General features: G+C 41.3%; 1 long non-coding RNA gene across 1 annotated transcript; it reads left to right on the top strand.

Annotated features, from left to right (window-relative positions):
* The first annotated feature begins 3,241 nt into the window (after positions 1-3,241).
* Positions 3,242-11,822, top strand: LOC143810108 (uncharacterized). The gene is made up of 3 exons (XR_013222653.1): positions 3,242-3,357; positions 8,976-9,072; positions 11,580-11,822. It is a non-coding gene; the product is annotated as an uncharacterized LOC143810108 (long non-coding RNA).
* The last annotated feature ends 454 nt before the right edge of the window (positions 11,823-12,276 follow it).

Consider the following 12,276-nt stretch of genomic DNA (forward strand, 5'->3'; position numbering starts at 1 on the left):
ACCGAATTCAGTCAATGGTCTACAGAGGTTCGGTTGCATGATGCAACCCTCTAGCGCCAATTCCTTGGGGGCCTTTCTGAAATTCTTAAAGAAGGATGTTCTTTGGTGGAGGCCATGACCCAGGCTATATGAATGTGCAGCGCCCCAGTCCTGGTCCTGGTTGCTGCCGTAATGTCGCTCTTCCACCAGGGGGAGTGATATTACATCTGATGGTACTAAAGGAGCTCATCTTTCCAGGTATCACAAAACAGACACCACACTTCACACTCCAGTCCACCAGGGGGAGCCTTGTTTCTATCTATTAGGACACTTCTCACATTAGGGTAAAACTGGTGGGCTGGATAGAAAGTTAGTCAGAAGCTGACTGGGCTCAGCCCAGGCAACACCTGTCAGGCAGACTGGGGGAAAGGAGGAACATCTAAGCTGCAGACAGAGGGTCCCTGTCAGGGGTGGGATCCTGTCAGAGGCCTAGCACGAGACAGAAAGACACGGAGCTGCGCCTGCCCCACGTGCGGCAGCATCCTAAGGAAGGACAAGAAAGGAATTGTGTTGCAGGGAGTGAGAAACGAAGTCACAGCACAAGGAGACAACACCAGAAGGAGTTCTGTCTTGTAAGAGGCTGCCTCCTTCTGAGGCACGTAGCCGGTGGCTGGAACACCGAGGGAGTAATTGACTCTACGCATTCCTTCAAAGACCAGCAGGACAGTCAATTCCAAGTTGGCTGCCCGACTTTAAAACCTAAGAAGACACAGTGGCAAATTGTGGGGGTCGGGGCGTCTCTAGGGTCCCTATAAACAAGCCTCAGGCCATCAGTCATACGGGTATGTCCTATCCATACCATCTGGGGGACAGAGAGGAAGAAATAACATCTAGAACATCTACGAAGGTTGTGAGGACTATCCCGTGGTGCTCAGCAGGGAGGTACTACAACACCCAGGCGCTAGTAGGAAGGCTACTGATTTCCACCTGGATAAGAGAACTCTGGATTTGCCTTCAGACCGGCCAGACTCTGCCTGCCCTGTGATCTGTACTCTGGACTGTGGATGCTGAAGTCTTCAGTAAAAGGTAAAGAGACTGCAACTTTTGTGTCCTCGTTATTCACTGCGCCTTACATCGTCCACCATCACCACCTACACATCTGGGAAGCCCTGGGGACATACTTCACCTGTGGGAAGGAATACCATCTAGCTGCCATTCCATCACCCCAGCGGACCCCTAAGCAGCGTCGGTCACCCTGACCGAGTACCACACGTGTCGTCACGAATACTAGACAAACTACACCTTTAATTGGACACCCCTCAAAAGGGCCACAGACCGGGTCAGGCCACCGTGACATCCCCCGAACCGTAGGACCCGGTGCCGAGTACCCCATTGTCCTTAACGTTGGGGCGCTCCAACTCGACTGCAGAATTCATTAAAGACATGGTAAGCAGCAGGGTGCCTTATATATTCCCCCTATGCATGCCCATTTATCTAAAGTGGAGCCGATGGAGGTGGAGGCCGAATGAAGGTTGAGGTTCTCATGCTGTGGAAATTAAACATTGCCACCATCTAGGACTGTCTCTCTACTGTGGTTTTCTAAAGAACTGCCCAACTCGTCCTCAAGCAAGTAAGTCGTCGTGAAACTTCCTGGTTTGGGTGATTGTCAAGGAGGTCACCGAGGCTTTCAGGTACCTTTTTTCTCTTTTGATAAAGTATTGCTCAGTACAGTGCTATCCTTCAAGAAATAGGTTTATGAGCATTGGCTTTCAATGACTGTGGGTATGTAGCTAATTTTATTGATTTGGGACTAGTTTTGAAATTAGGATCAATAACAGTTAGTTTGGAAAGACCCATTCAAATTTTTGCCATTGACAAGACGCCATTACTTCATAACTGGGTTAAACAGGTAATGGTGGAATTCACGTTCCATGTGGGAGCACTTTACTCTGAATACATCTCCTGTTTTGTTTTGGATAATTTGCCCACTGGGTTGGTACTGGGACTTCCGTGGCTACTTATTCACATTCCTGTTATTAATCGGTGTCATTAGGAAATTATTAAGTGGAGCCCTAATTGTCATAAGATATATCTAGGTTCAGTATAAATATGCATTGCTAGTCTGGAGGGTCTGCTCGAGTACCTGAAAGACTTCGGAGATGTGTTTTCAGAAAAAGAGGCCCTATTGTCCCTATGATTGCACTATTAATCTTCTCCGTAATGACAAATTACATAAAGCTTTCCTTTACAATTTTTCTAGACCTGAATGTTCCTCCATAATAAACTATGCGAGCAAAAGTTTACGGAAGGACATATCTATCCTTCCTCTTCCACTGTCTCCTGTGATGTCTGTACCAGCCCCACTGTTCACTTTGATGTCTGCACCAGCCTCACTATCTCCTGCGATGTCTGCACCAGCTCCAATGCCTCTTGCGTATAGATTGGCAAACTCGAACAGTAAAGTTTGAGGTCCATACTGAACACCTAGTGTTCGGGCACGAACGCCAATCACGTACTTCTCCAGGAAGTCTGTGTTACTGTTCGGGTTTGGCACCCCAAACATCAGATGTTTCCCATGCTGGCATCTGCATGAAAGAGTGAGTGGACTGCAACCATCAGCTGTCAGCTTTATCATGGCTGGTTATCAAGAATATAGGGATCCAAAGCAGTTTTTTTAAATTATTAAAAAAAATAAAAAAAAATAAAAAAGTGTGGGGTCCCCCCCCATTTTTGACAGCCAGCCAAGCTAAAGTAAACAGCTGGGGGATAGTATTCTCAGGCTAGTCAGAGGCCATGGATATTGGCCACCCACAACCTAAAAATAGCATTTTGCATCCACCCCAGAAAAGGTGCATCTATTAGATACGCCAGTTCTGGCACTTTGCCACGCTCTTCTCACTTGCCCTGGTGTGGTGCCAAGTGGGGTAATGGTGGTGGAGTTGATGTTAGCTGTTTTATGGCCACTGACATTAAGCCCACAGGTTAGTAATGGAGAGGTGACTAATAGCCCTTGTCCCCTGTAAAAAAAACAAACAAAACAAAACTGAACAAACAACCATATGTATCACCTGTCGAAAGTGAAGATTAGCAATACTAATGCTGTGATCTATTGCTGCGATAACTGGTTTACAACCTGAAAGGTGCTATGATGTGACCGTCTAGGCTGAAAACCAGGATACAATGAGGTGCTATGAGCACAGCTTCAGTGACGAGCGGTGACATCACAGAGAAAATGGTTGGTCACTGAAGTTGCGTTCCTTTCGGCACTTCACTGTTCCCTCTTTTCATGTCCCCACCAGCCCCAATGCCTCCTGTAATGTCCACTCCAGCCCCACTGTCTCCTGAGATGCCTCCACCAGGCCCAATGTTTCCTGTGATGTACGTATCAGCCCCAATATTTCCTGTGATGCATGCACCAGCCCCAATGTCTTCTGTTATGTCCGCTCCAGCCCCAATGTCTCTTGCGATGTCCGCTCCAGCCCCAATGTCTCCTGTGATGTCCACAACAGGCCCAATGCCTACTGTGATGTGTGCTCCAGCCCCAATGCCTCCTGTGATGTCAACTCCAGCCCCACTATCACCTGCGATGTCCACACCAGACCCAATGACTCCTGTAAAGTCCACAACAGCCCCAGGTTAAATTGTCATGTTGGCACTTTATGATAAATAAGTGGGTTTTGGGTTGCCGTTTGGACACTCGGTCTCTAAAAAGGTTCGTCATCACTGCACTAGAAGGATATATTCTGAAAATAATCAGAAAAAAACCCAAATAGTAGGATGGCAACCTTCAACACAATAATGTACTGTTAGTATAATATGCATATAAAAAATATATAACCGTTGGCAAAAAGTTAGGTATCACAGATAACTATCAATGCTGCCCATGCACAGGTTTCTTCATGAATTCTTTCCTGGAGCAGTAGCATCGCCCTACGATCTCTGACATCTGCCTTTATAGACTGAATCTTGTTATGCAGAGTTGCTGTCTTAATTTAGAAGCTCATAAAGATAAAAGGGGATTATCTGGTACAGTGTGGAAAATATTTAATTGTGCTGCTTCTTTAATGGCTGCTGAGTGATTGATTTTATAATTGTCGTTTTGTGCTCTTGTAACAATTCTCCAAATGGCAAATGTACAACATAAAAAATGCTAATTATGTAACCAAGTACATAGACGGAAAACCACAACAGAAGTAAGCAAACACCGTCACATTACCCTCATTATCACCTGCTGTAGGTTGTAATGTTTTTCTTGTGGTTTGCAATTACATCATACTATGGTACGCTGCAGCAGATTACAGACATTCTGGAGAATGTCAGCACTGTAGAGAATGCTGCTCAGCGGATATGGGTCAAATGTGAAAACCAAGTTAAAAAAATTATCCGAAAAATTGGCAGAGAAAAATATCTAGGTAGATGCATAAAAATAATGGGCCCAATTCATCATTGCATTTTCACCAAAAGATTTGTGCCTTTTTTTAAGTTGTCTTTTGTTGTTTCATTAACATTCTGACTTATACATCAAAGTGACTTTTCGGGATACTGTATGTTAGACTGCTTCATTATATTTTTGGTGCAAATATTCTCCAGTTCCCTCCAGGAGTGATATTTTTTTCTATATGCGAGAATTTTTGGTGTAAATTTTATGACATTTTGCAGAACATGCATCTTTTTTCTCTAAAAAGTAGTAAAAATTGTTAAAGGGGAAGCCATATAAAATCTAAATTTTACCAGTGGCTTGGTATATTAAAAAATTAACAAATGAACCTAAAAGCCGGTAATTCAGCGTGGTGTAGAGTAAAATCACACTGACAGATTAGAATATAAAAGATAGAATAGATACAGTATATACACATAGAATAGGTATATATTCATATATATTTATATTTACTGTATGTAAACCATGTCTCATATCCTGTCGGGTTTGGGTAGGACATAGCAAAAGCCGGCAATTGTATTACCGGCTTTTCTGCTATCTAGCGCTGCAATAAATATAAATATATATATATATATATACTGTATATATATATAGGTGTCTCACTGACATATATATATATATATATATATATATATATATATATATATACCTATTCTATGTGTATATATCTACTCTATTCTAACCTGTCAGTGTGATTTTACTGTACACCGCGCTGAATTACCGGCTTTTCAAAGGACACCGGTGCGTAAAAATCGGACAGAACTCGCATGGTGCGAGTGCTGTGCGATTTTTTTTCTCGCACCCATTGACTTACATTGGCGAGTCTCATCTGAGAATCGCAGCAATATGCAGCATGCTGCGATTTTTTTCTCAGTCCAATTATTAATCGGATTGCACTCGTCCGTTTTTCTCGCAAGTGGAAATGAGCCCTAAATCTCTGAGTGGCGTGATTCAGCTGAAACCCTCGAGGGATCCATTCAGAATAATGAGGCAGTAGAGTTACTCGTGCCTCCATTTACCTCATTATAGGGAACCTTTCGCCAGAGGTTCCATCTAAATCACGTATTTCAGAGATTTACACAGAAACCTTGGTGCAATTGCTCAGTGCAGAGCGCAGGATAAATGTGCTATGAGCCTTACTGGGAGTTTTTGGGAGGCAGAATGAAAAAATCAACAGCAGGTGAAGAATTGGTTTTATTTATTTTTTATGCCACTCCTCGTGCGGTATAAGTGATTAGGCGACTTTATTCTTCGGGTCGGTGCATTTACAGCAATACCAGATTTATATCAGGTTTTTATGTTTGGCTGCTGTCACACACTAAAAGACGCTTTATATTGCAAAAAATAGTTTTTGCATCACCACATTTTGAAAGCTATAATTTTTCCATATTTTGGCCCACAGAGTCATGTGAGGGCTTGATTTCTGAGGGACAAGTTGACATTTTTATTGGTAACATTCTCAGGCACATGACATTTTTTGACTATCCATTCCGATTTTTGGGAGGCAGAATGAACAAAAACCAGCAATTCAGGAATTCAGGGTGGTAAAATTGATAAGGCAGTTTTATTCTTCGGGTCACTACGATTACAGCGATACCCCATTTATATAATTTTTTTATGTTTTGGCGCTTTTACACAATATTATTTTATAGAAAAATAATTATTTTTAATCACTAATAATCACTTATAATTAATAATCACTTTATTCTGAGAGCAATAACTTTTTTATTTTTCTGAGATGGAGCTGTTGTTGTTTTTTGCGGCTTGTTTTTTGCGAGACAAGATGAAGTTTTCAGCGGTACCATGTTTATTTACCGCATATACTCGAGTATAAGCCGAGTGATTGTCCCAGGGGGTCGGCGGGGGAGGAGGAGCGGCAGCTGTCAAATCATACTTACCTGCTCCCGGCGTGTCTCTGCATGTCCTTGCTTCTCCGGCGCCCTTAGCTCTTCCTGTGTTCAGTGATCACGTGGGACCACTCATTAAAGTAATGAATATGGATGCGGGTGAGTATAAAGGGGTGGGTGAGCATTCCGATATTCACCTGTCCCCATTTCACCACTGCGCGCCACTCTGTCTTCTGTGCGCACTGCCCTCTGCCTGAACAGTCACTGTGGAGGAGCGGCAGACGGAGCGGCGCCCGGCAATGGAACGGGGACAGGTGAATATCGCAAGTTCCGATGTCCCCGCTTGCTCAGGACAAGAGGTGGGTATGTCATTTTTTTTTTATCGCAGCAGTACTGTATGGTGCAAATGTTTCTATGGAGCATCTTATGGGGCCATAATCAACCTTTATGCAGCATTATATGGGGCACATTTTCTATGGAGCATCTTATGGGGCCATAATCAAACTTTATGCAGCATTATTTGGCACATTTTCTATGGAGAATCTTATGGGGCCATAATCAACCTTTGGGCAGCATTATATGGGGCACATTTTCTATGGAGCATCTTATGAGGCAATAATCAACCTTTATGCAGCATTGTATGGGGCATATTTTTGTATGAAGCATCTTATGGGGCCCATCATAAACTTTATGGAGCATTATATGGGTGTATTTTGTATGGAGCATCTTATAGGGCCCATCATGAACTTTATGGAGCATTATATGGGGCTCCTGATTCAATATGGATATTCAAAAACACTTTACCTACTGATGTCTCAATTAATTTTACTTTTTTTGGTATCTATTTTTATTTTTTAAATTTACCAGTAGCTGCTGCATTTCCCACCCTAGGCTTATACTCGAGTCATTAAGTTTTACCAGTTTTTTGTGGCAAAGTAAGGGGTCTCGGCTTATACTCAGGTCAGCTTATACTCGAGTGTATATCCGTCTTTTTGATCACATTTTATTCCACTTTTTGCTCGGCAGTATGATGATAAAGCATTGCTTTTTGCCTTTTTTTATTTAGCTAGTGAGACAGTTTTATAGATCGGGTCGTTGCCATTGCAGCAATACCAAACATGTGTACTTTTATTGCTTTTATTTTTTTTTCATACAAATATTGATTTATAGATACAATATCTTTTGATTTTTTTGTTATTATTATTGATTTTTAAAAAATATATATATATATTTTTACAATTATTAAAAAAAATGTTTTACTGTTTTTTTTAACTTTTTTACTTTCTCCCACTATGGGACTATCATTTTTTGCAGGCTGATCGTTTGTTCAGCATGGGGATGCAGCAGCATCCCCATGCTATAGAAACTGTCAGCTGTGCACTGACAGAGAGAAATTTCCTAGCTCTGGTGACCCTGATGTCGTCATGACGACATTGGGTCACCATGGCAACGATCGGGGCGGCGGGGTCTCCGATGCAAAGGCAGAGGGGCTGTCAGCTTTCTGCCAGTTCCCAGAATATTGCAATTGCGTTTGATTGCAGCATTTCGGGGGTTGCTGGGTGTCAGCTGTCAGAATCAGCTGACACCCGGTGGGGATCGCCCGCACACCGCCCACGGGCGATTAAAATGACGTAATAATCAGTCCTTGGTCAAATTGGCCCAGGTAACATGGATGGGTTATTACGTCTGATGTCAGAAAGGTGCCATTTTCTTAAATCCTTGTACATGTGAAAAGGATTTCATCCAACTACTTTTATCGTTAGAAAAATCTGATTAGCCCAAAGATACAAGCCATGACTTACACCATATGCTTATATACCACTTATTGCTACAGTGACCATTCCGTTAGTATTAATGGATAAAATAAAGCCAACTAAAAACATTATCCTAATAATAAGACAACCCCTGTTAAAAAAAAAAAGTACACAACATTCATTCATTTTACAAAATGATAGTTATTTTAAAGCATATTGATGTCATAGAGTGGAGCCGCGACATGGCAGACCCAATCTATGTATAGCATAAATGGCCGTGCTTTTCAATAGCAGCCATGTAGTAATATTATATTTTCCCTGCAATGGAGACCACTGGTAAAAACTGTGGCTTCTTGCAACTTTCTACTGAGGCATTATTTTTATACTTACTACCTTTGGCTATTAGTGATTATTGGAGGTGACAAAGGTTTGATTCTACAAAAACATCAATCCCAGTATTTTGGGAAATGATTTATGTTTGCCAATCCATAGAAGACATCTTCTAATAATCTAATGTCTACTTGGTTGCCTTTCCGAGAATTTTCCGGTTTAATCTTTTATTCCTCCAGATGAGTGTGTGTGATAGGTCTGTATCCCCCACTTCATATTGCTAGTAGGAATGGGGCTAATGTAGATCATATAAAAGAGAGTGTCAGATGATTTTAGTTTATTCAACGCATCCCAGCACCGGGCAGAGACCTTAAAGACTTGCTGAAATTTACCCTTGTGACCATTGTCAGAGTTACAACTGCAGAACAAATTGACTTCAATTGTGATTTGAAATGAGCCAATGTAACATTAGTCATTTTTTTATATATTGCCTGAAACGTTCAACAATCTATTGATAAGAGATTGCTAAATAAAAATAATTCTTCTCATTAATGGTATTGAGAGCAGCAAATATGACTTGCCCGGAATATACACTTGCAATTTACATAATTTTTTTTTAAATTGTAGATTCTTCATCAGTAAAGAAAAGTCCATCTCACTCACCACTAGGTGCATTGAGCACACGTCATGAAGAAGGACCATAATTGATCTGAATCACGGTTGCGTATGTACACTTGTTCCTATTTTTTGTGGATTATTCAATAAAGCCATTCATTATTTTATTTGAATTGTGGGAGCTGGATGTCTCTGGGTTTTCATCTCATTGCACATAGATTCTTCTTGACTATGATGGTCCTTTATGCTCTTCCCAACATGCAACATACTGTCCATAAATTAGAAGAAGTTCTCCAGTATGGTGAACTAAAACTTCACGTTTATTCCTAACACATTAAAAAGACATGGTGTGGGCAAACATGTAAACTGAGCACAAAGTGATTATTACCTCAGATCTTCAGACAGAGATGGTAGAGACACTGAAAACATGGCATTACACAAAGATAGCTGCAAGATTGCGAGACTCTAGGAAAGAATCTCTGATTGAGCGGTAGAAACAGGTTTTACAAGCTGAGCCACAGAGACAGCAATAGCTACAAGAGGATTAGTGAACTGATACTGTTACGGGTTAACTACCATAAACGATGTGGGATATAGACACAAGTGAGGTCCCTGAGTCGCAGTTATTATCTCATCAGAGTCATAGCCAGACTTTCCCTCACCTAGGGCAAAGATTCAGTTTTCTGTCCTAGCCCTTATTTTAAAGTACCTGAGCAAGGCAGAATTGTTGATTGGCCTTCTCCTGGGACCCAGGGCACATATCTGCTGGCCCTTCCTCATTATGCCCCTGGCATCAGTAGTAAACCTATAGGTAAAAGTACTTCATACATACAGTTATTCCAATTCTGGACAATCTCCGATCATCAGTCCACAGTTAATGGTCAAACCAAGAAGGTCTGGTTTCTGTGCCCAAATATTTTGTTAGTAGCCACAATATTTTAGTATCCACTTGAGAAGTAATTGATAGGGCCTGTTGTCTTTCACATAGAGCCCATTCTCCACAGACTCAAGATATTGCAGGATATCCTTGGACAAGCTTATGCATCAATGTTTATGTGCTTACCTTTTTACTTAACCCACAGTCCCTGAGATCTTGCTAGGAGGACAAAACTGACATTGAGACTAGATTACAAAGTTTCCCAACAATATATTTTTTTTATTATTATGACCTGAGCATTAGTTCCCAGATTATGCATCATTCTTCATTAGGTTCCTGCTAAAGCTTGCAGGTGAAACAGGGTTTTTGACTTGCCATACATTTATAATATTTCTACTTAAAGTAAATTGAGGCTGTTTTCCTGAATCTGGCATTATTTTTCTAACTTCTTAGCGATATGGCCTTCTCCCGCCGATAAGTAAATCAAGTATTTTAGCTAACTAGGAGAGGTCATAAACCCTTCTTCAGGAGGCCACATTCTGTTGACTAAAAAAACTAGATTTACACATGAGGCACAGGGGGCCATATCTCAGGAACAGAGAGGATCAGGGACAAAAATATACATTGACAAATTCATGAGAACTGTGGCAATTAAACTTGGCAAAAAAAAACAAAACACATTATTTGGCTCGCTTAAGTGAAGTCCTACAGTCAGCATGCTCCCTAGCTGAGTGTCTACAACTAGAATATCCAGAATAATGTAAATTACCTTTTTGCAGATTTTAAATTCACAATTGGGACTTATGGATATATTCTCTGTATTGCTCTGTATATAAATAATGGACAATTCATGTATGAACACCGTCCATACGTTCCTGTGGAATGTAGCTTTTACAGGGTGTCCAGATGATGCTTACTTCTGCACAGTCTGCCCATTGGACATTGTATCTCCAATGTTGTTGTTAGAGGGGGGCAAGGCTAGACAGTCTCACCTTAAAGGGTTTATCCAGGAAGGACTATTTTTTTTTCTTTTTTTACTATGGGCTTAAAAAGTAACAAGAACCTAGTTGCTACCTACCTGCCTGTTGTGCCCGGCACTGATCCCTGCCAGCAAAGAGCAGCCAGAAGGCTCCAGCTGGCAATTCAGTGGCTTTCGCTGATGTCACATCAATAAAGCAGTGACTTCTCTTAGGGGCTGCTCTGTTGATGAGACGTGACTGCCAATATCATGCTGATTGACAGCTGGCTACACCACCACCTAACTATGAGGAGCCAATTTTCAATCAACATGACAAGAGCAGTCACGCCCCATCTACAGAGCTGCTTTGTTGAAGTTGAGCAGCATAATCACCGACCGGAGCGATCAATGACCACTCTTGCCGGTGCTGGGTTGCTAACTACCTGCCTGTTAGTTTTTAGGCTCATAGTATAAAAAAAATAGTCCTGGAGAAACCCTTTAAATGCTTTTGAAGGTGACCTCACATGACAGGTAAGGACATAAACCTAAAAGGAATTGTAAGGAGGATGAGAAATTATCAAGTGTAAATAGATATGAGCGATAAGTAACAGCAATTTTGTACACATCTTTCAACACCACAATTATAAAGAAATGAGTGCCACTACGATAATTGTGGCTGATACTCACCATACAGAAATGTGGTTCTTCACAGACTGTAAATGGGAGGAATACTCACAATTTGTCCTGTCAGTGTCTGATTTCATTTTCATTTTCCACGCAGCTTCTGGTAAACTGGAGAACTGTCAGTGAAATCTCAAGAACGGAAATACACAGATCTAAAAGACCATGACAACCCATCATTGCATTTTAGCAGATGTCCATTATTTTTCTGTTTTCAGCTCTACACAGGCTATTGAACAAATGTCTAATGTAGCCTAAAAATCATCAGCAAGAAGGCTAGCTGGAGTTTCTGTCGATAGATCTTATTATGAGTTATGTTTCTACTTATAAAAGGGTGCATTGCACTGAACGTATCCAAGCTCTCTATCCCCTTGCCACAAAATGATGTGCATGCATTTTACACAGATTGGACATACATGTAAAGTACATAACTATGCTCATATGGGTACAGGAGTAAGGTCCGTGTGCACACTGCGAAACGCCGACTGTAACTGACCGTTCAGATACAATGGTTGGTATCAAAAATAACTTTAATCCTGGTCACTTAATTAGTTAGTTAGACATGATGAAATTCACTCACATGAGCCTCATGCGTGGCAATAGTGTTTCTTAGGCCGGAGTCACACTTGTGAGAAACTCGCACGAGTCTCTCGCATCAATACCCGGCACTGCCGCCGGCACTCGAACCTGAGCACTCAAAATGAAAAAACAAATACTGTACATTTAATATAAACATATCAATTTGCTTTAATACAATAGCTTATTTTCTGATTACACTTTTCCTTTTAGTGTTTATT

This window comes from Ranitomeya variabilis, chromosome 2 (genome assembly GCF_051348905.1).
Source record: "Ranitomeya variabilis isolate aRanVar5 chromosome 2, aRanVar5.hap1, whole genome shotgun sequence".
In the NCBI taxonomy this organism is placed as follows: Eukaryota; Metazoa; Chordata; class Amphibia; order Anura; family Dendrobatidae; genus Ranitomeya; species Ranitomeya variabilis.